Source organism: Bufo bufo, chromosome 2 (assembly GCF_905171765.1).
Source record: "Bufo bufo chromosome 2, aBufBuf1.1, whole genome shotgun sequence".
NCBI classification, from domain to species: Eukaryota; Metazoa; Chordata; class Amphibia; order Anura; family Bufonidae; genus Bufo; species Bufo bufo.
Genome location: NC_053390.1, coordinates 350871055 through 350893893, shown reverse-complemented (window position 1 = coordinate 350893893; position 22839 = coordinate 350871055). Strand labels below are relative to the sequence as shown.

The following is a 22839-nucleotide window of genomic DNA, read 5'->3' as shown; positions in this document are numbered from 1 at the left end:
ACGTGTAGTGTAGTTGAGTACTGTATATTTAGTGCTGTATTGTTAGTGTATTGCGTAGTGTATTGTTAATAAATACTGTTATATTTGTAACTATCTGTGTAATGTGTAGTTATTGGCGATAGTTAGTTAGTAAGGCGCATGCAGCTAGCGTAGTGATTAGTGTAAAGCATAGCAAAGGTATTGTTATTATTATTATTATATAAAGGCATAAATGGGCGGAGTCATCAATAGACGGCTCCTCCCATTTATGAATATTAATTATCGATATTTGCATAAATATTGGTGATTAATATTCCCCCTTTACATTGGCGAGTCAGGCCCACTGCTTAGATTTTGAAATCTGTGTTTGGTTTTGAGGTTAGAGGTTGGTCATCCTGTGAATTGTCAGGCAAGAGAGACGTGGTCAGCGGTCTGAGCGTCTAGGACCTGATAATTCGGACAGGTAACGCGACTCTTCCTTACAGCACCAAGCGCAGATCAAAATCTTTAGCAGAGAATCTATAATCTGTTCTGTGAATTAATATTTTGCTATTTGCTTTGCACGGTCACTGCATCGCTCAAGTGATTGATAGGGAGAAGCGGACACGTCACTGAAGGAGATCCATCTTCGTGGGAGCGGCGTACAAGTCCGGCTGGGGAAGAAGCGATCCGGGAAAATGGACTTCTTCCAAGCAGCTGCGAGGTACGGCGCCAAGGAGAAGATGGACACTCATCAAACGGTGAGTATGGACTTCCCCACACTGCAACACTTGAGCAGACACAGCACATTTAACCCCATCCTCCCCACTACATACAAGTCAGCAGAAATGCTGTGGTCCGATTTGTTAGCACAGGCTTGTAGTTACGACAAGCTTTGTGTTAACAAACGGACGGTTTTGAACAAGGCCACCAAACGGCTTCGGATGCTGGCCAAACTCGTTCATACGTTTGAGGCTAGCATCTGTAAGCCAAAGGAAGTGGCGCTGGTGTCTCAGTCAACGGACACAATTCCTCCGGCCATTCACTGCCAGTGCTGTGCGAGTAATTCGGACCAGGTTTCGACATTGCAGGCACAGCTGGCAGAGAATGTGCAGTCTACTGTTGACCGAGATGCGCAGGTGGCTAGGATAGAGTCACAGTTAGTAGAGCTGCAGAGGCAGAAGGAGGAAATTGAGGCTAAGTTGACTCAGTCTTATACTGAGGTCAAGGCCTTCAAGGAGCGGACTGCCTCTACTGACGTGACGGTAGCCAAATTAAAGGCTGAGGTTGCTGTAAGGTCCCAGCTAATGTCTGGCATGCAACAAGTTATCACCAAGTTGGTGCCGGCCCTTTCTTTTTCCGTAAAGCCAGGGTCGGAATCTCCCAAAATGTTGCCCTGTGCAGGGCCACAAGGGGGGAGAGTAGTCTGTGACCGGTCTGATCATCAGGTCAAGCCGGTCCAGACTAACAGAGATTTTTCCCTGACTTTGGGAAAAAGAACTGTGAAGAGTGCGTCCCTGAGGATGGAACAATTCAGGAGAAGGGAGCACGGCTGCAGTGTAGATGGACCTGGGCCATGCAGAGCAAACTACAGATATTTTGCATGTGGTGGCCTAGGTCACATAGCGAGACACTGCAAAACACACAGGACAGGAAACCAAGTCACGTGTTTCAGGTGTGGGAACAAAGGACACATTGCAAGGAATTGCCCTTGTGCAAGTAATTGCAATGTGTCCAACAGTATCAGCCAGGTAACAAATTGTGCAGTGGGGTCTAGTCAGCTTGGCCATAAAGGAGTTACCTCTCGGCAGCATCACCGGCTGCTGAGGGGTCAGAGTGGCCAAGCTAGGCTAGGCAACACTTGACACCCATGTACTATTTGTTACACCGTTTGTTCCCGGTGTATGTCCATGTTGTGTGTTTTTGTTATCTGTTTGTAAGTTTTTCTTGATGTTGATGGTGGTAGTCCTTGTCTACGGATGTGTTCTACCATGCTGATTTATGTAGTTTGTTGTAAGTCCCGTCTGCTGTCTTTGTCTCATTCTGTGTCCCCTTGGAGTGGAACAGTGTTATACTGTGGATCGAGAACGTATAGGTTCGCAGATAATATCACACGGGAAATCCTGCTGGTCGGGAGAAGGCATAGGGACCTTCTCCATGCAGCACACAAAGGATGATGTGATATTGTTCTGGGCAACCAGGGTCTCAGATCGATACAGATAGCACTGTTTTGCTCAAGGTTTTCGGTAGGGCTGTGTTGCGCTGGGGACTGGGGCGAACAGACAACATTGGTGTAATGTTGTGCTGCGCACTTGATTCTAGTCCAAGCAGGTAGCACAGCTCTGATAGGGATTGGACGCAGAGTGTTTGGCAGCAGAGTGTGGACTGTGTTCTTGTGTTGTGGGGTCCTGGGGAGCCGGGGCATGACTATGCCATTGGTTCTGCAGGCCTCCACAGGACGGGATCACAGGGGGAAATCAGCCTGGGTGCACACGAGTGGACAGGGATGCGGTGCCCTCAATAACAAGATGGTGCTTTGTCCACAGAACTCCAGTTATCCTAACCTAGTAGGGTGGCCATCCTTATCTGTTGGTGCAGAGGGATGTGCAGCAGAGGACTCAATCCTCTGAAGGTAGGGTGTTCAGACACCAGTGTTGGGATAACGAGGGGTCCTGTGAGATAAAGGGCAGCCCAATACCTTTCTCTACCCATGGGTCAAAGGTATTGGGGCTGGGAATTTTCACATTTAATTGCACTGTTAGGGGAGAAATTCCACTGGGAGCGCCTGGTGTTTTCTTCTGCCATAGGTGTGATTTTATATGGAGCGGAAGAAAAACCTAGGAGATGCCACAGAAGAGGCCAGCTATTCCCCCTGACACTGTTGTGAAGCTCCAGAGGATCCCACTGGATTTTGGCAATGAAGCGACCTCTACCTAGAGGTGTTATAGCAATGAAGACTGTGCCACAATCCAGCGGGAGCATTATTTAAGGCTCTGGAGGAAGACTTGGGAGACGTTCGGGTGGAAGAACTTATTCAATTGTTTCACCCAGTGAAACTTCTTCTGGTTCTGGTCATCGTAATCGGAGGGTCAAGGGACTTACTGACCAAATACACCAGAACCAGACAGAACTTTACAGAACTATCCGGAGGAGGAGGCTCAGGACATAACTCAAACATGGTTCCTGTAGCCAAATATTGTATGGACACACTTTGTTTCCTATGAGGGTTCGGGACGTATAACTTGTACTACCCCGAAACCCCATAGCACATTGTATTTATTGATTGATTGTGTTTGTTGCTCGATGGTGTACCCATAGACACTCTAGGTACAAATGTGTGACAGCCTATATTCGGCTGTACACATTTGCATCCTATAGTCGTTTCCCATTGACACAGGGGTCTGCGACCTACCTGTGTCTTTGGAGGTGTAGAGATATGCCAGGTTGCATGAATCTCTATGGGTACACATACATATAATGATTTTGGTGGTGTTGGGAGGGATGTGACATGTGTTTTGTGTGAATGGGGATAAGGTTAGGTCATGATAGGGACAGGCATCATTCATTTGCCACCTTGAACCCTGGAACGGTGAGGTTCTTAAGGGAAGGGCTGAAGGTGTAGTGTGGCGGAGGTGTTCTCCGCAGTAGAATTTAGGTACTATGACATCACCGCTTAAGAGTCTGACCTGCCTTGTAAAGACCTATTAATCTGTCCACGGGAGAATCGCACCCATCAAGATGGAAACAGACATTGGATAGAAGAAAGTTGGGACAAAGACTGTAAGGGTGAACCCGCTCCAGAATTGGGGGGGGCGAAGATACCTGAAGATCGGCAGAATTACCGAGAGACTGTGGGGGTGTGGCCACTCCAAAGTGGGGGTGGCCAACACCAAGAGACTGTTATAGAAAGGTAAAGACTGTAAGGGTGAACCCGCTCCAGAATTGGGGGGGGACGAAGATACCTGAAGATCGGCAGAATTACCGAGAGACGGTGGGGGTGTGGTCACTCCAAAGTTGGGGGTGGCCGACACCAAGAGACTGTTATAGAAAGGCCAGTTAAAGACTGTAAGGGTGAACCCACTCCAGAATTGGGGGGGGCGAAGATACCTGAAGATCGGCAGAATAACCGAGAGACTGTGGGTGTGTGGTATCCTAAAGATGTCAAGAAGTAGACGGTGTATCCTGTGGACGGAGGAGGAGGTTACGGTGAAGGGCAGGTCGGAGGAAGATGAGGGATGTCTAAGTACCTAAAGATCAGTGTGCACTACAGTTCTTCCTGAACTTCCACCAAAGATGGGGTTGAAGGGGGGCAAATATATCTCAACCCGTTCCCCCAAGATATTGTCGTATTATAGACCGACAACAGGGGGATTGTTGAGGAACGGTTGAGACGTATGCATATATCCATGCATGCCTGCAAACACGTGCGGTCATGTATGGTATATATCTGCATACATTAACCACAGCATCATAGGAAGATGTGCGCAGATGTGCCCAGCATCTGCGCACGTCTGCCCATGGTGATCCCCAGGGGCTCATGGTGGCCCTTGTGGGAAATATGTGGTCCCTGGAAGCTGTGCCCCCTTATAATCCCCCTTATATTAGTATATATATGTGCCCCCTTATATGTGTCCCCTTATAGTTAGTATATATTTCCTGTATGACCGTGTATATATTGGCCCTGTATGGCAAGTGGGGACATATGCATGTCCCCTGTATGTGATGCCCCAGATATATGCGAGGGTGTGTGTATATATAGATATGTGTGTATGTATTTGCACACGTGTCTATGTATATACACTTATGTCAGCATGACAGTATGTATGTGGGCTTATTGCTGCCCATTCATACCCCCGGTTTTGTATGTGTTTATAGATGTGCCCCAAGCATCTGTGGATATATATATGCATATATGCAATTCCAACTGTTATCAACAGAGTTGTTCTGATAGCCTGTAGGATAACAGTTGATTAGCATCTAGTCCCCTTTTGTTCAGGCCCCTTACAATCAGACTCTCTGGCACCGTTAGGGCCTTCTAACCAGAGACATCATAACCTGTTTTCCACACCTCTGCCCCATGGCCATGCCCATTACTCCCAGCATTTTTGGGACTAGGAGGGGGGACTAAGGCACACTATGATGTCACATGCCTGAGGAAGGAGGAGGGGGTTGCTTTTGGGCTATAAAACCCCAAACCGGACAGAGGTGCCCTCTCTTGCAACCAGACTAGATTACGCATGGGAGAGAGGAGCTCCATGATGACCGCCTGGAAGAGGCCTACTCTGGAAGGATTAAGTATATCCCCTGACCCCCGACCGCTATATCTCTCCCCTGGTTAACCCACACCCCTGGTCCTGTAACCCCTATCCCCCAAACCCTTGCCTTATTGTATCCTTGTTTGTACCCCTGATCCTGTGCCACTGGTTGTATTTGTGGTTCAGTTACACCCCCCTGATGACCCCCACTGTATCTCCACCGTGTAACCCTTTCCCTACCCTGATTAACCCCTGGTGGTAACCCCTGCTCAAACCCTGCCACACCCCCCCCCCCCCCCTGTACACTTGCAGGGTATTCACCCTTGCATTGCTGTACAGTTCTGATATTATCCCCATTGTTAACCCTTTGTGTTTGTGGTCGGTTTACACCCCTGTGAGGCCACCATTAACCCTCGTCGTACCCCGTAGGGACAGTGAATAGTCAGGTGGGGTGGGCTGTTATATACTTGTATGTGTGAACTGTATAGTTAGTTTGTGGGTGGAATTTGGGAACGTGTAGTGTAGTTGAGTACTGTATATTTAGTGCTGTATTGTTAGTGTATTGCGTAGTGTATTGTTAATAAATACCGTTATATTTGTAACTATCTGTGTAATGTGTAGTTATTGGCGATAGTTAGTTAGTAAGGCGCATGCAGCTAGCGTAGTGATTAGTGTAAAGCATAGCAAAGGTATTGTTATTATTATTATTATATAAAGGCATAAATGGGCGGAGTCATCAATAGACGGCTCCTCCCATTTATGAATATTAATTATCGATATTTGCATAAATATTGGTGATTAATATCCCCCCTTTACATCCCCTTTGTTTGGATCGACCACCAGAGGACACAGGCAGCTCAGTAATATGTTGCACCAAGCACCACTACACTACACCCCCCCCGTCACTTATTAACCCCTTATTCAGCCTTGATCACCCTTGATCACCCCTGATCACCCCATATAGACTCCCTGATCACCCCCCTGTCATTGATTACCCCCCTGTCATTAATCACCCCCCTGTAAAGCTCCATTCAGATGTCCGCATGATTTTTACTGATCCACTGATAGATGGATCGGATCCGCAAAACGCATACGGACGTCTGAATGGAGCCTTACAGGGGCGTGATCAATGACTGTGGTGATCACCCCATATAGACTCCCTGATCACAACCCTGTCATTGATTACCCCCCTGTCATTGATCACACCCCTGTAAAGCTCCATTCAGATGACCGCATGATTTTTACGGATCCACTGATAGATGGATCGGATCCGCAAAACGCATACGGACATCTGAATGGAGCCTTACAGGGGCGTGATCAATGACTGTGGTGATCACCCCATATAGACTCCCTGATCACCCCCCTGTCATTGATTACCCCCCTGTAAGATCCATTCAGATGTCCGCATGATTTTTACGGATCCACTGATAGATGGATCGGATCCGCAAAACGCATACGGACGTCTGAATGGAGCCTTACAGGGGCGTGATCAATGACTGTGGTGATCACCCCATATAGACTCCCTGATCACCCCCTGTCATTGATTACCCCCCTGTCATTGATCACCCCCCTGTAAAGCTCCATTCAGATGTCCGCATGATTTTTACGGATCCACTGATAGATGGATCGGATCCGCAAAACGCATACGGACGTCTGAATGGAGCCTTACAGGGGCGTGATCAATGACTGTGGTGATCACCCCATATAGACTCCCTGATCACCCCCCTGTCATTGATTACCCCCCTGTCATTGATCACCCCCCTGTAAAGCTCCATTCAGATGTCCGCATGATTTTTACGGATCCACTGATAGATGGATCAGATCCGCAAAACGCATACGGACGTCTGAATGGAGCCTTACAGGTGCGTGATCAATGACTGTGGTGATCACCCCATATAGACTCCCTGATCACCCCCCTGTCATTGATTACCCCCCTGTCATTGATCACCCCCCTGTAAAGCTCCATTCAGATGTCCGCATGATTTTTACGGATCCACTGATAGATGGATCGGATCCGCAAAACGCATACGGACGTCTGAATGGAGCCTTACAGGGGCGTGATCAATGACTGTGGTGATCACCCCATATAGACTCCCTGATCACCCCCCTGTCATTGATTACCCCCCCTGTCATTGATCACCCCCCCTGTCATTGATCACCCCCCCTGTCAGGCTGCATTCAGATGTCCGTATGATTTTTACGGATCCACGGATACATGGATCGGATCCGCAAAACACATACGGACATCTGAATGGAGCCTTATAGGGGGGTGATCAATGACAGGGGGGTGATCACCCCATATAGACTCCCTGATCACCCCCCTGTCATTGATCACCCCCCTGTCATTGATCACCCCTCTGTAAGGCTCCATTCAGACATTTTTTTGGCCCAAGTTAGCGGAAATTATTTTTTTTTTCTTACAAAGTCTCATATTCCACTAACTTGTGTCAAAAAATAAAATCTCCCATGAACTCACCATACCCCTCACGGAATCCAAATGCGTAAAAATTTTTAGACATTTATATTCCAGACTTCTTCTCACGCTTTAGGGCCCCTAGAATGCCAGGGCAGTATAAATACCCCACATGTGACCCCATTTCGGAAAGAAGACACCCCCATGTATTCCGTGAGGGCCATATTGAGTCCATGAAAGATTGAAATTTTTGTCCCAAGTTAGCGGAAAGGGAGACTTTGTGAGAAAAAAATAAATAAAATAAATTTCCGCTAACTTGTGCCAAAAAAAATTAATTTCTATGAACTCGCCATGCCCCTCATTGAATACCTTGGGGTGTCTTCTTTCCAAAATGGGGTCACATGTGGGGTATTTATACTGCCCTGGCATTCTAGGGGCCCTAAAGCGTGAGAAGAAGTCTGGGATCCAAATGTCTAAAAATGCCCTCATAAAAGGAATGTGGGCCCCTTTGCGCATCTAGGCTGCAAAAAAGTGTCACACATCTGGTATCTCCGTACTCAGGAGAAGTTGGGGAATGTGTTTTGAGGTGTCATTTTACATATACCCATGCTGGGTGAGAGAAATATCTTGGCAAAAGACAACTTTTCCCATTTTTTTATACAAAGTTGGCATTTGACCAAGATATTTATCTCACCCAGCATGGGTATATGTAAAATGACACCCCAAAACACATTCCCCAACTTCTCCTGAATACGGCGATACCACATGTGTGGCACTTTTTTGCAGCCTAGGTGGGCAAAGGGGCCCACATTCCAAAGAGCACCTTTCGAATTTCACAGGTCATTTACCTACTTACAACACATTAGGGCCCCTGGAAAATGCCAGGGCAGTATAACTACCCCACAAGTGACCCCATTTTGGAAAGAAGACACCCCAAGGTACTCCGTGAGGGGCATGGCGAGTTCCTAGAATTTTTTATTTTTTGTCACAAGTTAGTGGAAAATGATGATTTTTTTATTTATTTTTTTCTTACAAAGTCTCATATTCCACTAACTTGTGACAAAAAATAAAAACTTCCATGAACTCACTATGCCCATCAGCGAATACCTTGGGGTGTCTTCTTTCCAAAATGGGGTCACTTGTGGGGTAGTTATACTGCCCTGGCATTCTAGGGGCCCAAATGTGTGGTAAGGAGTTTGAAATCAAATTCTGTAAAAAATGACCAGTGAAATCCGAAAAGTGCTCTTTGGAATATGGGCCCCTTTGCCCACCTAGGCTGCAAAAAAGTGTCACACATGTGGTATCTCCGTATTCAGGAGAAGTTGGGGAATGTGTTTTGGGGTGTCATTTTACATATACCCATGCTGGGTGAGATAAATATCTTGGTTAAATGCCAACTTTGTATAAAAAAAATGGGAAAAGTTGTCTTTTGCCAAGATATTTCTCTCACCCAGCATGGGTATATGTAAAATGACACCCCAAAACACATTCCCCAACTTCTCCTGAATACGGAGATACCACATGTGTGGCACTTTTTTGCAGCCTAGGTGGGCAAAGGGGCCCACATTCCAAAGAGCACCTTTCGGATTTCACTGGTCATTTTTTACAGAATTTGATTTCAAACTCCTTACCACACATTTGGGCCCCTAGAATGCCAGGGCAGTATAACTACCCCACAAGTGACCCCATTTTGGAAAGAAGACACCCCAAGGTATTCCATGAGGGGCATGGCGAGTTCCTAGAATTTTTTATTTTTTGTCACCTGTTAGTGGAAAATGATGATTTTTTTTTTTTTTTTCTTACAAAGTCTCATATTCCACTAACTTGTGACAAAAAATAAAAACTTCCATGAACTCACTATGCCCATCAGCGAATACCTTGGGGTGTCTTCTTTCCAAAATGGGGTCACTTGTGGGGAAGTTATACTGCCCTGGCATTCTAGGGGCCCAAATGTGTGGTAAGGAGTTTGAAATCAAATTCTGTAAAAAATGACCAGTGAAATCCGAAAGGTGCTCTTTGGAATATGGGCCCCTTTGCCCACCTAGGCTGCAAAAAAGTGCCACACATCTGGTATCTCCGTATTCAGGAGAAGTTGGGGAATGTGTTTTGGGGTGTCATTTTACATATACCCATGCTGGGTGAGAGAAATATCTTGGCAAAAGACAACTTTTCCCATTTTTTTTATACAAAGTTGGCATTTAACCAAGATATTTATCTCACCCAGCATGGGTAAATGTAAAATGACAACCCAAAACACATTCCCCAACTTCTCCTGAATACGGAGATACTAGATGTGTGACACTTTTTTGCAGCCTAGGTGGGCAAAGGGGCCCACATTCTAAAGAGCACCTTTCGGATTTCACTGGTCATTTTTTACAGAATTTGATTTCAAACTCCTTACCACACATTTGGGCCCCTATAATGCCAGGGCAGTATAACTACCCCACAAGTGACCCCATTTTGGAAAGAAGACACCCCAAGGTATTCGCTGATGGGCATAGTGAGTTCATGGAAGTTTTTATTTTTTGTCACAAGTTAGTGGAATATGAGACTTTGTAAGAAAAAATAAAAAATTAAAATCATCATTTTCCGCTAACTTGTGACAAAAAATAAAAAGTTCTATGAACTCACTATGCCCATCAGCGAATACCTTAGGGTGTCTACTTTCAGAAATGGGGTCATTTGTGGGGTGTTTGTACTGTCTGGGCATTGTAGAACCTCAGGAAACATGACAGGTGCTCAGAAAGTCAGAGCTGCTTCAAAAAGCGGAAATTCACATTTTTGTACCATAGTTTGTAAACGCTATAACTTTTACCCAAACCATTTTTTTTTTTTACCCAAACATTTTTTTTTTATCAAAGACATGTAGAACAATAAATTTAGAGCAAAATTTATATATGGATGCCGTTTCTTTTTGCAAAATTTCACAACTGAAAGTGAAAAATGTCATTTTTTTGCAAAAAAATCGTTAAATTTCGATTAATAACAAAAAAAGTAAAAATGTCAGCAGCAGTTAAATACCACCAAATGAAAGCTCTATTAGTGAGAAGAAAAGGAGGTAAAATTCATTTGGGTGGTAAGTTGCATGACCGAGCAATAAACGGTGAAAGTAGTGTAGGTCAGAAGTGTAAAAAGTGGCCTGGTCTTTCAGGGTGTTTAAGCACTGGGGGCTGAGGTGGTTAATGGCCAGGTGATCGGATATCCCCTCACTATTGAACGCAGCAGCTCTCCATCCCCCACAGATACCTGGGCTAGCTCCCCAAGCCCTACTCTGCTAGCTGATATACCCTCTCCCGCCACTCCTGATCCCCCACATTCCTGGGAAGTATACCTCAGCCAATTCCCTACAAAAGAGGACTTTTGGATGCTCATATCTGAAGTTAAGGGGGCCTGTAGAGCAGAGATTGCCGCCATCCGCACTGACATTAAGCACATTCGACCGGGTGGACTCACTTGAAAACGCACATGATGACACCAAACAGTACATATCCACCCTCCACAAGTCTGTATCAGCTCAGCTCTCAGGGAAATGGGTCGACACCTGGAGGACCTCGACAACAGGGGACATAGAAATAATATCAGAGTCCGGGGTCTTTCGGAGGCAACTGGGGATGAGGACCTTTTTGTCACCTTGGAGGCTATCTTTAATATGATTCTTGGAGGCCAGATCCCACAGAGCGCTCAACCCAAGGGCACCTCCACTCGGCTCAGGGACATAATCTGCTGTGTCCATGATTACACCCTCAAAGAAACAATTATGACAAAGGCCTGGGCTCTACGTAATTTTGAATTCGATGGAGCCCCAGTGCAGTTTTTCCCTGACCTCTCCTGGCTTACCCTGCAAAAAACTAGACATCTACAGCCCCTCCTCACATTGCTGCCAGACCGTCAAATAGCATACCGATGGGGATTTCCATTTGCCTTGTCAGCACATCATCAGGGAAAGACAGCAACCTTATGCTCCTTCTTGGATCTGCACCTTTTTTGTGAGACGTTGAGACTTCCTATACCTGCAATGTCGGACTGGGAGATTGAACCCACTGTCCCACCGCCGCCCCGGATTTGGTCCCAGGCGGCTAAAGAGAAGAGCGGGATCGAACACGACTTCATCCTCATCTACACAGGGTCCATCCTCACCAGGGCATTGGTCACCAGATTGACCATCACCATCACCATGCTGCTTCAAGCACCACCACTCCTCTGCCTCCTTCCGCTCTTCATTTAGCTGACTGCAGTGGTGATGTGCCCATACTGTATACATACATGACTTTTATAGCCAGTCACTGGCCTCAGCAGTATGTGGCTTACAACCATAGGGAGGCAGAAGAGCAGGGGTATGGGTCCAAGGGGTAAGTATGGGACAACTCCTTTAAGATTTCATTTTCTGAGGTAATTCTTGTAGGTCCCAAATATTACCTGCAAATATGTTCAGATCTATAATTACTTCAGACTTGTGCTTTGCTACTCCACCCAATCCTGATCTAAACATGTTCTTAGATGAGACTAGCACAGTACTTTGTCATAAGAGGTTCCATGGTGTAATGGTTAGCACTCTGGACTCTGAATCCAGCGATCCGAGTTCAAATCTCGGTGGAACCTTGTATTTATTATATCATGCTGGCAGACAAAATTATACAGAAGAATGTATTCAATTATGCTACATTTAAAGCAAAATTTCATTAGAGAGACAAAGTTCCTTATATAAGGCCAATGTGTACCCACTACATTTCTCTTTATGGATTAAGGGACAAAAATCTTCCCAGAAAGAACAAAATTATGGTACAGTGGACCAGCTTTTTAATAGAACCATTATAGAAAAATTATAGAAAATTATGGGCAAATAAGGTGTGCCTGGTTTACTGAGAATATGGGATTAAACCATACCTATATATAATAGTTTCAGTGCCTAGATGGATGGTTAAAAATAACAAAATTAATCTTTATTGAAAACTTTTATAGTAAAATCACTCAGCTTGTATTGCCTTACTAAAATCACCAAGAAAGACAGGCAGATCGGGAGTAGTTTCTGAATAAGACTATGTTATGTGTTCAGTCTAGTCAGCACTAAACATGGTCAGAGCAGGAGGTATGCTTATGGATTTTAGCAATACCTATATATGCACACTAAGGTACAACTTCTCTGCTTTGGCCAGGTTCCCTTAATACAATTATACTACCACCATTCACTGGACATACAGAGATATTCCAGTGGTGTGTAGCAAAGATGCACTACAGAGTCACATGCTCTTCGCCTAGAGTGGGTGTAAAGTCCTACTATATCAGCGATATGTCCGTGTGGCTACTGTCATTAATGGCCAGGTGATCAGATATCCCCTCACTATTGAACGCAGCAGCTCTCCATCCCCACAGATACCTGGGCTAGCTCCCCAAGCCCTACTCTGCTAGCTGATATACCCTCTCCCGCCACTCCTGATCCCCCACATTCCTGGGAAGTATACCTCAGCTAATTCTCTATAAAAGAGGACTTTTGGATGCTCATATCTGAAGTTAAGGGGGCCTGTAGAGCAGAGATTGCCGCCATCCGCACTGACATTAAGCACATTCGACCGGGTGGACTCACTTGAAAACGCACATGATGACTCCAAACAGTACATATCCACCCTCCACAAGTCTGTATCATCTCAGCTCTCAGGGAAATGGGTCGACACCTGGAGGACCTCGACAACAGGGGCCGTAGAAATAATATCAGAGTCCGGGGTCTTCCGGAGGCAACTGGGGATGAGGACCTTTTTGTCACCTTGGAGGCTATCTTTAATATGATTCTTGGAGAGCCGCCCTCGCACAAGATTAAATTGGCCAGATCCCACAGAGCGCTCAACCCAAGGGCACCTCCACTCGGCTCAGGGACATAATCTGCCGTGATTACACCCTCAAAGAAACAATTATGACAAAGGCCCGGACTTAACGTAATTTTGAATTCGACGGAGCCCCAGTGCAGTTTTTCCCTGACCTCTCCTGGCTTACCCTGCAATAAACTAGACATCTACAGCCCCTCCTCACATTGCTGCCAGACCGTCAAATAGCATACCGATGGGGATTTCCATTTGCCTTGTCAGCGCGTCATCAGGGAAAGACAGCAACCCTATGCTCCTTCTCGGATCTGCACCTTTTTTGTTATACGTTGGGACTTCCTATACCTGCAATATCGGACTGGAGATTGAACCCCCTGTCCCACCGCCGCCCTGGATTTGGTCCCAGGCGGCTAAAGAGAAGAGCGGGATCGAACACGACTTCATCCTCATCTACACGGGGTCCATCCTCACCAGGGCATTGGTCATCAGATTGACCATCACCATCACCATGCTGCTTCAAGCACCACCACTCCTCTGCCTCATTCCGCTCTTCATTTACCTGACTGCAGTGGTGATGTGCCCATACTGTATACATACATGACTTTTATAGCCAGTCATTGGCCTCAGCAGTATGTGGCATACGACCATAGGGAGGCAGAGGAGCAGGGGTATGGGACAACTCCTTTAAAATTTCATTTTCTGAGGTAATTCTTGTAGGTCCCAAATATTACCTGCAAATATGTTCAGATCTATAATTACTTCAGACTTGTGCTTTGCAACTCCACCCAATCCTGATCTAAACATGTTCTTAGAAGAGATTAGCACAGTTCTTTGTCATAAGAGGTTCCATGGTGTAATGGTTAGCACTCTGGACTTTGAATCCAGCGATCTGAGTTCAAATCTCGGTGGAACCTTGTATTTTTTATATCATGCTGGCAGACAAAATTATACAGAAGAATGTATTCAATTATGCTACATTTAAAGCAAAATTTCATTAGAGAGACAAAGTTCCTTATATAAGGCCAATGTGTCCCCACTACATTTCTCTTTATGGATTAAGAGACAAAAATCTTCCCAGAAAGAACAAAATTATGGTACAGTGGACCAGCTTTTTAATAGAACCATTATAGAAAAATTATGGGCAAATAAGGTGTGCCTGGTTTACTGAGAATATGGGATTAAACCATACCTATAAATAATAGTTTCAGTGCCTAGATGGACGGTTAAAAATAACAAAATAAATCTTTATTGAAAAGTTTTATAGTAAAATCACTCAGCTTGTATTGCCTAACTAAAATCACCAAGAAAGACAGGCAGATCGGGAGTAGTTTCTGAATAAGACTATGGTATGTGTTCAGTCTAGTCAGCACTAAACATGGTCAGAGCAGGAGGTATGCTTATGGATTTTAGCAATACCTATATATGCACACTAAGGTACAACTTCTCTGCTTTGGCCAGGTTCCCTTAATACAATTATACTACCACCATTCACTGGACATACAGAGATATTCCAGTCATGTGTAGCAAAGATGCACTACAGAGTCACATGCTCTTCGCCTAGAGTGGGTGTAAAGTCCTACTATATCAGCGATATGTCCATGTGGCTACTTTCATTAATGGCCAGGTGATCTGATATCCCCTCACTATTGAACGCAGCAGCTCTCCATCCCCCACAGATACCTGGGCTAGCTCCCCAAGCCCTCCTTTCTAGCTGATATACCCTCTCCCACCACTCTTGATCCCCCACATTCCTGGGAAGTATACCTCAGCAATTCTCTACAAAAGAGGACTTTTGGATGCTCATATCTGAAGTTAAGGGGGCCTGTAGAGCAGAGATTGCCGCCATCCGCACTGACATTAAGCACAATCGACCGGGTGGACTCACTTGAAAACGCACATGATGACACCAAACAGTACATATCCACCCTCCACAAGTCTGTATCATCTCAGCTCTCAGGAAAATGGGTCGACACCTGGAGGACCTCGACAACAGGGGCCGTAGAAATAATATCAGAGTCCGTGTCTTCCGGAGGCAACTGGGGATGAGGACCTTTTTGTCACCTTGGAGGCTATCTTTAATATGATTCTTGGAGAGCCGCCCTCGCACAAGATTAAATTGGCCAGATCCCACAGAGCGCTCAACCCAAGGGCACCTCCACTCGGCTCAGGGACATAATCTGCTGTGTCCATGATTACACCCTCAAAGAGGCAATTATGACAAAGGCCTGGGCTCTACGTAATTTTGAATTCGACGGAGCCCCAGTGCAGTTTTTCCCTGACCTCTCCTGGCTTACCCTGCAAAAAAACTAGACATCTACAGCCCCTCCTCACATTGCTGCCAGACCATCAAATAGCATACCGATGTTGATTTCTATTTGCCTTGTCAGCGCGTCATCAGGGAAAGACAGCAAAACTATGCTCCTTCTCGGATCTGCACCTTTTTTGCGAGACGTTGGGACTTCCTATACCTGCAATGTCGGACTGTGGATTGAACCCCCTGTCCCACCGCCGCCCCGGATTTGGTCCCAGGCGGCTAAAGAGAAGAGCGGGATCGAACACGACTTCATCCTCATCTACACGGGGTCCATCTTCCCCAGGGCATTGGTCACCAGATTGACCATCACCATCACTATGCTGCTTCAAGCACCACCACTCATCTGCCTCCTTCCGCTCTTCATTTACCTGACTGCAGTGGTGATGTGCCCATACTGTATACATACATGACTTTTATAGCCAGTCACTGGCCTCAGCAGTATGTGGCATACGACCATAGGGAGGCAGAGGAGCAGGGGTATGGGTCCAAGGGGTAAGTATGGGACAACTCCTTTAAGATTTCATTTTCTGAGGTAATTCTTGTAGGTCCCAAATATTACCTGCAAATATGTTCAGATCTATAATTACTTCAGACTTGTGCTTTGCTACTCCACCCAATCCTGATCTAAACATGTTCTTAGACAGAGATTAGCACAGTACTTTGTCATAAGAGGTTCCATGGTGTAATGGTTAGCACTCTGGACTTTGAATCCAGCGATCCGAGTTCAAATCTCGGTGGAACCTTGTACTTTTTATATCATGCTGGCAGACAAAATTATACAGAAGAATATATTCAATTATGCTACATTTAAAGCAAAATTTCATTAGAGAGACAAAGTTCCTTATATAAGGCCAATGTGTCCCCACTACATTTCTCTTTATGGATTAAGGGACAAAAATCTTACCAGAAAGAACAAAATTATGGTACAGTGGACCAGCTTTTTAATAGAACCATTATAGAAATATGAATTATGGGCAAATAAGGTGTGCCTGGTTTACTGAGAATATGGGATTAAACCATACCTATAAATAATAGTTTCAGTGCCTAGATGGACGGTTAAAAATAACAAAACAAATCTTTATTGAAAACTTTTATAGTAAAATCACTCAGCTTGTATTGCCTAACTAAAATCACCAAGAAAGACAGGCAGATCGGGAGTAGTTTCTGAATAAGACTATGGTATGTGTTCAGTCTAGTCAGCACTAAACATGGTCAGAGCAGGAGGTATGCTTATGGATTTTAGCAATACCTATATATGCACACTAAGGTACAACTTCTCTGCTTTGGCCAGGTTCCTTTAATACAATTATACTACCACCATTCACTGGACATACAGAGATATTCCAGTGGTGTGTAGCAAAGATGCACTACAGAGTCACATGCTCTTCGCCTAGAGTGGGTGTAAAGTCCTACTATATCAGCGATATGTCCGTGTGGCTACTGTCTTTAATGGCCAGGTGATCTGATATCCCCTCACTATTGAACGCAGCAGCTCTCCATCCCCACAGATACCTGGGCTAGCTCCCCAAGCCCTCCTCTGCTAGCTGATATACCCTCTCCCGCCACTCTTGATCCCCCACATTCCTGGGAAGTATACCTCAGCTAATTCCCTACAAAAGAGGACTTTTGGATGCTCATATCTGAAGTTAAGGGGGCCTGTAGAGCAGAGATTGCCGCCATCCGCACTGACATTAAGCACATTCGACCGGGTGGACTCACTTGAAAACGCACATGATGACACCAAACAGTACATATCCACCCTCCACAAGTCTGTATCATCTCAGCTCTCAGGAAAATGGGTCGACACCTGGAGGACCTCGACAACAGGGGCCGTAGAAATAATATCAGAGTCCGGGGTCTTCCGGAGGCAACTGGGGATGAGGACCTTTTTGTCACCTTGGAGGCTATCTTTAATATGATTCTTGGAGAGCCGCCCTCGCACAAGATTAAATTGGCCAGATCCCACAGAGCGCTCAACCCAAGGGCACCTCCACTCGGCTCAGGGACATAATCTGCTGTGTCCATGATTACACCCTCAAAGAGGCAATTATGACAAAGGCCCGGGCTCTACGTAATTTTGAATTCGACGGAGCCCCAGTGCAGTTTTTCCCTGACCTCTCCTGGCTTACCTTGCAAATACCGTCCTCCTCACATTGCTGCCAGACCGTCAAATAGCATACCGATGGGGATTTCCATTTGCCTTGTCAGCGCGTCATCAGGGAAAGACAGCAACCCTATGCTCCTTCTTGGATCTGCACCTTTTTTGTGAGAAGTTTGGACTTCCTATCCCTGCAATGTCGGACTGGGAGATTGAACCCCCTGTCCCACCGCCGCCCCGGATTTGGTCCCAGGCGGCTAGGAAGAGAAGAGCGGGACCGAACATGACTTCATCCTCATCTACATGGGGTCCATCCTCACCAGGGCATTGGTCACCAGATTGACCATTATATCCTAAGTGGAGGGGGACGATCCTGATTCAGCCTCTGCACTGATTGCATGAGCAGTAGTTTTTTCCCTGTTGCATATATTTCACATACCTATGTTCTTATCGGCCTTTTATATTTGTTATTTAGTCAGTTACTTTTTTCTGTAATGTTATCTTGTTTTCTTTTTAGTGGTGCGGACCTACCTTAGCACTGGTTGACCTTAGAAGGTCTAATTAGTGTAATGCAAGGCACCAACGAAACAGACCAGTGAGTATAAAGTCAAAGGGGTTTATTAACAAAATAAACAAAGTCCATGTAAACTTCACTGGGCAAATATCAGGCAAAAAAAAACAAGGGAAAGCCAGGAGTAGTTGTTCCAATCCATGCATAAGTCTCTTTGCAACTTGCCAGGTAAACGGATGCATCACGGAAAGTCCCGGGTCCTGGGTCACACTGGAACGGACGGAGTCCCAGCAAACTTCAGTCAGTAGCTAGCAGTACTGACTTGCACCTGGATAAGGAAGGATAACTGTGGAGGCCACCTTTTATGTTCCTGCTAACAAATCCCAGGGCGCCAAGTGTCCACTCCCCATAGGTCATGATGCTGCCCTACACATGTGTACAAGGCTTTGGTCGGTCATTAGTCAATTAGACCAATGCCGGCCCCCTAATCTGCTTTGAACTTGCGGGCAGGAGCTATTCCCTTCGCTGGTTGGTGAAGCGCAGCAGAAGAAGCGCATACGCACGACCACGTATCCCCTTGCAAACCCGTTTTTGAGCGTAAATGCAGATGCACGACAGGCCCTGCCAGTGCGCGCAAGCGCGTCGACATGGACACCGAGATGGAATCCGCAATAGGCACCAGAGACAAGCTCGGCCGCAGCGTACTGCCACTAGCCCAGCCAAGCTGTCTCCGAAAGCCATGCGGTCTTCCCCTTTGGCGCACATGCGAACGCATCCCCGCGTCGGTTCACAAAGGGGTCGGAGCTGGTGTTTTAATGGAGACACACGTAACCTGTCCCGCAGCTCCACGAGGACCCTTTTTGGTCACACCGGAGTGCGAGACAGGTGAGAATCTCTCCTCTGGACTAAAACCGTTCCAGTCTACCAAGTATTGAAGAGACCTCTGGACAAAACAAGAGTCCAAAATCCTGTTAACCTCGATCTCTGGCACCCCTTGGACCTCCAACAGGGGTGGAGTCTGAATGAAGTGGCAGAGTCGGCCGCCGATTTGAGAAGTGATACATGAAAGGTGGAAGAGCAACCGTACGTAACTCGGTTGATCTTCTGCGTCACCGGGTATAGACCAATGAATCGATGACCCAACTTGGAAGACGGCTGATGCAGCGGAATGTTCCGGGTGGAGACCCACACCTGATCTCCCACCTTAAACTTTTGCTTTACAGTGCGATGACGATCAGCAAATTTCTTCTGTTGTGCCACTGCACTGCGGAGATTCCGCTGAACCGACGACCAAATGGGACGTCTATCCTCGAACCATTGATTACCATCGGTGAATCAGTGGAGGGCCCGGCCAGAGAAGAGAGCCTTGGATCCCTGCCCCCCACGCACCTGAATGGAGACATCTTAGTGGAAGCATGTTTAGAGTTGTTATAAGCCACCTCCGCGAAGGGTAGATGCACGGCCCATTTCTCCTGGCAGTCTGATACGATATTGCTCCAGGGTCTGGTTAGTCCTCTCCGTCTGACTGTTGGTCTCTGGGTGAAAACCGGAAGAGAAAGACAAATTTATACCCAACCGAGAGCAGAAAGAACGCCAGAACCGAGAGATGAATTGAACACCTCTATCTGAAGCAATATCATCCGGCGCTCCGTGTAATCAAAAGACATGATTCAAAAACAGATCTGCCAATTGTCTGGCCGAGGGCAATCTGGAAAGTGGGATAAAATGGGCCATTTTACTAAAATGGTCCACCACTACCCAGATTGCTGTACTTCCAGAGGACCTTGGCAAATCTGTGATGAAGTCCATGGAGATGTGAGTCCATGGAACCTGAGGAATGGGCAGTGGGAGAAAAGAACCAGAAGGGGTGGACCGAGATGGTTTACATTGAGCACACACACTACATGCCTGGATGTAGGCCTTAACATCCACGGACATACTGGGCCACCAAACGTGACGTTTAACAAGAGCAAGTGTTTTCTTAACACCCAGATGCCCTGCAGATTTGGAGTCGTGAAGCTGTTGGATAACCTTTAACCGAAGGTTAACTGGTACAAACCATCGCCCCTCGAGATTGATGGGCGGACTCTCTGCCTGTGAAGACTCGAGAAGAGAGGACAAGTCCTCCATTACGTCTGCGGTCGCTAGGGCGGCCAGAAAACATTTAGTGGGAAGAATAGTCTCTGGCTCAGAGCTCAGGATGGAAGCAGCCTCAGGGAAGCAGAAGGACTGAGCATCTGCCTTCACATTTTTAGAACCTGGCTTATACGTGAGACGAAAATTGAAGCGGGTGAAAAACAATGCCCACCAAGCTTGTCGGCAGTTGAGTCTCTTGGCAGTCTCTAGGTACTCAAAATTTTTGTGGTCAGTGTAAACCGTAATGGGATGTTCCGCACCCTCTAGCCAATGTCTCCACTCTTGAAAAGCCAATTTTACTCACAGACGTTCTCTATTGCCGATGTCATAATTACACTCGGCTGGAGAAAGCTTCTGAGAGAAGAAGGCACAGGGATGTAACCTCTCAGGGACCCCAGAATACTGTTAAAGAACTGCCCCAACAGCCAACCTCGGAGGCGTCGACCTCGAGGACAAAAGGTCGGGAAGTGTCTGGATAAGTAAGGATTGGCGCAGTGCAAAAGGCCTGCTTTAGCGTTTCAAAGGCTCTGTCTGCCTCTCTCGTCCACTTTGAAGGATTAGCTCCCTTCTTAGTGAGGTTAGTGAGAGATACCACTATCGCAGAGAAATTCTTAATAAACTTGCGGTAGAAGTTGGCAAAGCCTAAGAAACGCTGCAGTCCCTTCAGATCCTTAGGCCGAGGCCGATCCAAGACAGCAGAAAGTTTGGGTGGATCCATAGCCAGTCCCCTTTCTGAGATAATGTACCCCAGAAAAGGCAATTCCGTTACCTCAAACAGACACTTCTCAAGTTTGGCAAAGAGACGGTTCTCCCTCAGTTTCTGGAAAACCTTGACACACGTGTCTCCGATGAGACACCAGATCCGACGAGTAGATTAGTATGTCGTCTAAATAGACAACAACAAATCTACCTAAGAAATCCATGAGGACATCATTGATGAACTCTTAGAAGACCGCAGGAGCATTACAGAGACCAAAAGGCATAACGAGATACTCGTAATGCCCGTCCCTGGTGTTGAATGCGGTCTTCCATTCATCATTTTCTCTGACACGTACCAAGTTATATGCACCCCTCAAATTGAGTTTGGTGAAGATCCGGGCCCCTGCCACCTGAGAAAAAAAATCGTCAATCAGAGGCAGAGGGTACCAGTTCTTCACCGTGATCCGATTGAAGGTGCAAAAGTCGATGCAGGGTCTCAAGCTTCCATCCTTCTTCTCAACAAAGAAGAACCTGGCTCCAGCAGGGGAAGTGGATGGACGAATGAAACCCTTCTCGAGATTCTCTTTAATATAATCACCCTGGGCCTGAATCTCAGGCCCAGTGAGATTATATAGATGACCCCGGGGTGGCATGGTACCTGGCAACAGATCTATGGGACAATCATATGACCTATGGGGAGGTTACACATCAGCCCCCTGTGGACTGAACACGTCCTGGAAGTGATGGTAATGCTGGGGTAATGTACTTAATACTTCCGTGGAGGCTAGTGGCAACTCAGGACATATGCACCGAGTGAAGCATTCAGTACTCCACCGGCAAATCTGACCTGAGCGCCAGTCCACTATTGGATTATGTAGTCTCAACCAAGGGAGACCCAAAATCACAGGAGTGAATGGCATGTCCAGGACAAAAAGGCTTAAGGTCTCCCGATGATCAGCCCCCACTGTTACCTGCATCCCGGGCGTCATTCACACGGCACGACCATCCTGGAGAGGATATCCATCAATAGCGGTCACCGACAGGGTGGTCTTTGGTTGGATAAGCGGGATGCCAAGTCGATGCACCAAGACTGAGTCCATAAAATTCCCTGCTGCTCCAGAATCAATCAGGGCAGAAAACATATGGACTTTGTCTTGCCATTGTAGTGAAATGGGTACCATCGCTCAAGTTGGAGGAGGGATAATAGCACTTAGGAGGTTCTCCTCTATGCCCCTAGGTACATTCGTTTCCCACCGACAGGAGGGGACAGGTCTTAACAAGATGTCCTGCTTTTCCACAAAACAGGCACAGACCTTTCTGTTGGCGACGAGCTCGTTCCGCTTGTGTAAAATGGGAGGACCCAACCTCCATTGGCTCTTCTGCCGGCTTGGTAGCCCCTGGATGTGGCCGTGAAGGTGTAAAGCGAGTAAACCGTTCTACCAGCCTCTCCTGGATCTGTCTGTCAGCATCGATTGCCTGGGAGATGGCCTTTTCCAATGAGACGGGAGTGGGTAAGGCTAGAAGAAGATCCCGGACTGCATCAGAAAGTCCCAGCCGGAAACGATGGCGGAGGGCTGCGTCGCCCCAGGTGGTGAAAGCTGCCCATCGCCTAAATTCTGCAGCGTATTCTTCGGCAGGGAGG

The 22839-nt window shown here is 46.5% G+C and overlaps 3 non-coding genes across 3 annotated transcripts; all 3 read left to right on the top strand.

Moving 5' to 3' along the window:
- The first annotated feature begins 12153 nt into the window (after nt 1-12153).
- On the top strand, nt 12154-12225 carry TRNAQ-CUG. Its single transcript has one exon. It is a non-coding gene; the product is annotated as a tRNA-Gln (tRNA).
- A 2056-nt stretch (nt 12226-14281) lies between these two features.
- TRNAQ-UUG lies at nt 14282-14353 on the top strand. Its single transcript has one exon. It is a non-coding gene; the product is annotated as a tRNA-Gln (tRNA).
- Nucleotides 14354-16424: 2071 nt separating this feature from the next.
- TRNAQ-UUG lies at nt 16425-16496 on the top strand. The gene has a single exon. It is a non-coding gene; the product is annotated as a tRNA-Gln (tRNA).
- The last annotated feature ends 6343 nt before the right edge of the window (nt 16497-22839 follow it).